Here is a 6,259-nt window from a genome sequence, read left to right as displayed (position 1 = left end):
AAGTTTGTCCCTTTGACTGGGCCATAACTTCATTTTTCTTAGTGTAGGTTGTAGTTTTCTGTTGTCTAGACATCTTACCTCCTAGGCCACCCCAATCAGGTTTTCCCAGGTGAGAACAGGCTCAGGTCATAGAAGGAGGAAATATTCAGTATCTGGTTTCCCTGATGGTTTTTCTTAGAGGATTGACACACCCTGTGCTTTTCTGCCTGGCAAATGCACCTGTCAGCCTGTCAGGGGCTGGTATAAGGGGGTGTGGCCCCAGGCTCTCCTCCCCCAGGCTCTGGGGTCTGGTTCCAAATGTAAGGCAGGTAGTAGAAGAGCTGGGCCCCTCCCTTTCCTCTTGGGAAGCTCCAGAGAGGTCATTTGCATATCAGTAAGTTCTTTGTTTCTCTGACTTTGCTGGTCAGAGTGCTGAGATTTTAAAATGGCTCAGGCTTTCTTTACTGCAAAGCATTGTGGGCTGTAAATAGCTGAGACTTTTTCCACTGAGCTGCCCAGGTTGAGAGAGAGAAAATGGGACAGAAAGCTCCTAGATTTACCCTTCAGCCAGAGATAGCACCTGATTCTCTGGGCTCCCCATCCTGAGGCAGATATGTCCCCTGACTGTCCCAAGGTCAGTCATCACCAAAACCCTCTGTCTGCTTGTTGGGGATTCACTGCCTGTATTGAGCAGTTAACATTAAAACCCCAGTTGGATCTGGGCTGAGGTACACTCACTTGTTCAGAGAGTGCTGCTTTCTAGCCCATGAGGCTTCTGTGAGGGAAGGGCTCCTCTTGGCTCCTGGCATGTGTCCACAGTTTTTACTTACAGATTTTATGCTATTATCTCAGGCATTCCTCCCAATTCAGGTTTGTGTGTTATGAGTGGACAGTCACATTGTCTCCCTGCAGTTATTCCAGGTTGTTTACTAGTTTTTTGGTTGTTTATGAATTGTTCCAGAGGGACTAACAGTCTTCCACTCCCCTCTATGCTGCCATCTTATCTCCTCTAGTTCATTACTTTTGATTGCTGAGTAGTACTCCATTTTATGGACATATTGAAAGTTTCCTATCCATTCATCTGTTAATAGATATTTGTATTATTTTCACTTATGTGCTATTAGAAATAAAGTGGCTATGAACATTGGTATACCAGTTTTTGTAAGGTTGTGTACGTTCTGTGGCATGGAATGGCTGAGTGATATTAGATGGATATTTTTAACTTAAAAAAAAGAAGCAAAGTGGTTGTATTATTTTATATTCCCAGCAGTAGTGCATAAGAGTTTCAATTCCTCCACATCCTTGCTGACACTTGGTATGGTCACTATTGTTAATTTTATTCATAATAATAGGTGTGAAGTGGTAACTTATATTTTTAATACATCATCCCCTAATGATTCATGATATTGAAGAATTTTTCATTTGCTTATTCATCTTTCATAGGTGTTCTATGAAAAGTTAGTGTTCAAATAATTTGCCCATTTGTATTGCGTTTTGTGAAAAATTTTTAGTTATGACAGCTTTTTGTATGTTCTACTTAAGTTGTATGCCACATACGAGATTTGCAAAATGCAATAAAAATGGCTTCTCCCAAGTGCTATGTTATTCTTTTTTTTCTTCATTTTTTTTTCAAGAGTGGAATTTCTTACTTTTGATGAATCCATTTTATCATTTTTCAAAAAAAATTCATGAGTAGTGCTTTTATTATGATATGAAAGAATTTTTAGCTTAAACCAAGGTCACAAAGATGTTTCCCTTTGTTTTTTTTTTTCCCCTAGAAGTTTCTAGCTCTAGGTTTTACAAATCCATATTGAGTTAATCTGTTTTATGGTACAATATATCAGAGTCTGTTTTGCTCCAAAGGGTGTAAAATTGACGTAGCATCATTTATTGAAAAGACGGTCCTTTCTGCCCTGAATTGTCTTTGTAACTTATATATATATATGCACATGTCTGTTTCTGTACTTCATATTCTATTTCATAAGTCAGTTTGTCTATCTTGCCACTAATACCTCACTATATGTTTATTGTAGCTTTGCAAGCCTGGAAAATAGGTAATGTAATCCTTCTGTTTTTTTTCCCAAAGTTATTTTGGCTGTTTTATGTTCTTTGCATTTCTTATTAATTAAAAAATCAGTTTTTAAATTTTCACAAACAAAATAATCTGCTGGAAATTTGATTAGGATTCATTAAATCTGTAAATATATTTGAGGAAAAAATAAACAATGTGGAGTGTTGTGATACATAAACAAGATATATATCTCCATTTGTTTACATATTCTTTAATTTTTTTCAGAAATATTTTGTAGCTTTCATTTTAGAGTGCATATTTTTGACTTTCTTTTCCTTAAGTATTTTATTTTTTGATGTTATTATAAATGGTATTGTTTCAAATTTTAATTTTTGATTATTTGTTGCTAGTATATAGAAATGAAAATTAGTAGCCACATTATATTGATCTTGTATCCAGAATCCTTGCTAAAGTCATTTATTTTTAGTTTCAGGTGTCTTGAGTTTTCTAAATAGGTTGCATGTTATCTGCTAATAAAGTTTTTTCTTCTTCCTTTATTATTAGAATGTTTTCTTGCATCATTTCACTAAAACAAGTTATATGTCTACTAAATAGTTAGAATTTTCCTCCAGGCTATGGAATGGAAACATAATGAAACACCTGCATAGAGTAGAAAAAGAGAGGGAATAGATGAGTGCTGGTAGATTGCTATTAGACAAGTTTCTGACTTCCCTGTAAAACTAATAAACAGATGAGCTGAAAAAAATATAAAGAAATTGGAATACTAGTGGTTACCTAACCTGACAATGAGGAAATACCATTATAAAAGTTAAGGAAGGGGGGATATGCATATAAAATTCCTCATCTTAAATAGCTTTCTGTCACAGATATATAATTTAAATCTGGCATATCAAGTAAGTTATGTATAATAACTCATAATTATACAGAATTAAATAAAATTAATGTAATTTTTTTGACTAAAATGAGGAGCTAGAAGATTTGGAGATGGGAGAAGAATTTGCATATAAATGTATGAAAGTTATAAAGTTTACTATTAAAATGAAAACACAAAACTTCTTGGATAGCAGAAGAACTTAACATAATAATAATGAAAACAAATTATAGGTCAAAAATATTTTTAAAATATAAGCCATAAGATAAAAAGTAAAACAGAAAACAAAAAAAATCAAAGTACTATAAATGGATGTAAATGAAAATCAATTATTCAAAATGAGATTATTTTCAATGATCTAAAGAAGGCATCATTAAAACAGTGAATCAAAATTAAAAAGATTACAGGTAAAATGTCAAAATTATAGTATTGAAAATTAAAGAAACGAAAGTAAAAGATAAGGAGAAAGTACCCTAGGCAAAATTGAACAAAAATAAATCATGAATTGGGGCTTTGTTTTGAGCTAATTTTGAGTAAAGCTGAATTACACACATGCACACACACATATGTTAAAGGAAAAATTTACACAAATAGATATAAACATCATAAGGTTCAAGTAAATATATTATGAATCAAAAAAACACAATGTCAATATTCACAAAGAAAACATAATAAAGAAATACAAATAGAAAGAAATATATTCATAATATAATATATTATTTTAAGACTCTTGGTCCAAGGAATATCATGGAGGAAAAAATAAGAAAAATATAGAGCTTACAAGTAGCATTGTTTAAAAAGTAAATGCAATTGCATGCTATCAAACTGTCAGAAATAAGAATGCATATTCTTTCAAATGCCCATGTAATATTTAGGAAACATTCTACTATATATCAGGCAAGAAATAAAAAAAATAAATTAATAAAGTAAAAAAGTTTTTATATATATTAAAAATTCAACTAAATTAAAAATATTAATGCCAAAATTATAAAACAAAATTCCATCTCTACTTCATTGAAAAACCAAAAAGATGTAATACATTTAAAAAGTATGAAAAAGAAAATACTACATATTAAAATATTGATACAATTGAAGGAGATTTTGAGGGAAATTCCTTTATTAATAAAAATGGGTATGGTCACAAAATTTAAAGAAATGCAGTTAAGTGCAGTGCTTGTCAGCACATGTGTATGAAGAAATGTGAGGCCAGGTAAAGAACCACAAGAAAGGATTAGAAGGAACAATAACAATTTTCATAGCACAAATGTTATAGTTTTTATTCCTAGCAGCCAGAGTAGGAAAACCCTATCAGGTATAGGATATTGAGTAAAGCATAATAAGATACTTAGAAAAGCATCATATCTGTGCTGTGGCAAAGTTATTCCTGGAATGAAGATTGTTTAATATTATCTTAAAAATTTAAAAGCAAACTGCAAAGGGATCAAAGAATTCCCAAGTCACTTATTCTCATCCCAGAACAAAGTTCTAGTTATTTATAGGAATACAAAAATATCCATCATCTAAAAAAACACAATCTGTGATTTACAGTACCTAGTATCCAATCAAAAATTAGCAGACATGCAACTAAGCAGGAAAATCAGACACATAGAAGAAGGATTATCAATCAATAGAAACAGACCCAGAAATGTCACAGATGATGGAATTAGTAAATAGGCATTATAAAATAGATATTTTAATTATATTGCATATCTTAAAGAAGTTTGAAGAAAGATTGAGCTTTCTAACTAAAGACATGGAAGATATGTGAAAAAGGAACCAAATCAAAGTTCTAGAGAACAAAACAACAATGACATAAAAATTGCAGTGAGTAGTATTAAGAGAAGACTAAACGCTGCAGAATATGATGAGTTAATGTGAAGACTATTGGAATCTACTGAAATTCAAACATCTCTATTTGGACTCCTTTAGGGAGGAAAAAGAGAGGAGAACAGATAAAAAATGAAGAAATACTGGCTTTTCCCTAAACATAATGAAAAGTAAAAACTTAGTGATTGAGAGCTGAACATTTCAAGCACAAGCAACTTGAAGAAAACTACACTAAGGCTTGTCATAATCAAAATGTTTAAAACGGTGGTAAAGAAAGTTAAAACAAGTCAGAGGAAAAGTTATATACAGAGGGAAAGAAAGAAAAAATTCATTATTATTAATACAATAGTTTTCCTCTAAACCCTCACCTAACAATATTTAATATTCCAATATTTCTGTAGGAAATAATTTAGGCTAGAAAAGAGTGGAGAAAATCTTTAAAGTGTAGGCAAACAGGGGGATATGTCATGTTATAATTCTAACCCAGTGAAAATATGTTTCAAAACAAAAGTGGAATACAAAATTTCTCAGCTATTAAAAATGTGAAGAAATTAATGAATAGAAAATATATTTAAATGCAAATAATAGTTGTTTTGGTTTGCTAAAGCTGATGAAAAGCAATACATCAGAAAATCACAAAAGATACAGAAATAGGAAAACTGGTTTCTATACTGATGGGCCTGGATTATCATCAATTTTTTTAATTTTATTTTTTCTTTAGAAAGCAAGATTGGTTTCCTAGCTCCCAGCAACAGTGCCTCATTTTCTTTGTGCATTTTCCCCAAAGACATATAGATAGAACAAATGATTGTGAGATCTGTATTTTGGGAGGTTTGTATTTGGGGAATTCTACTTGTATAAATAAAGCACTATTAGGTATAGGGAAATGTCTTAATTTGCCAGGCTGCTATTAAAAATACTACACAATGAGTTTGCCTTAAACAGTAGGAATTTATTAGCTCACAGTTTTGAGGGTAGGAAAGGTCCAAAATCCAGGCTTGGAAAGATGAGGCTTTCTCCCAAACTTTGTAGCTATAGAGATTTATTAACTTAAAATTTATTGCTCTTAGGTTATGAAAATGTCCAACTCAAGGCATGAATAGGATGATACCTGGATTCTGAAGTCAGGATCCTGGCATCCAGGACACCTCTGTCACATGGAAATGCACATAGCTGGTGTCTGCTGGTCCTTTGCTCCCAGGTTTCATTGCCTTCAGGTTCTGGCTTCAATGACTTCCTCTCTGAGCTTCTGTTGGTCCCCTTTTACCTCCTCTGGGGCTTTGCTCTATGAGCTTCTCTTAAATCATCTCTTTTAAAAGACTCTAGTGAAAGGATTAAGACCACCTTGGGGCAACTCCTCAATTGAAATAACCTAATCAAAAGTTTCCACCTACAATAGGTCTGCAAGTGCAGGAATGGATTAAAAGAACTTGGACTTTTCTGGGGTACATAAGAGCTTCAAACTACCAGAATAGGATTCTACAAGTGAAAACCATGAGTTGTGAAAATCTATTTAAGGGGAAGAACATTCTAAGTAACTTAAAAATCCA

This window comes from Choloepus didactylus, chromosome 4, assembly GCF_015220235.1.
Source record: "Choloepus didactylus isolate mChoDid1 chromosome 4, mChoDid1.pri, whole genome shotgun sequence".
NCBI classification, from domain to species: domain Eukaryota; kingdom Metazoa; phylum Chordata; class Mammalia; order Pilosa; family Megalonychidae; genus Choloepus; species Choloepus didactylus.
This window is presented reverse-complemented; position numbering follows the sequence as displayed.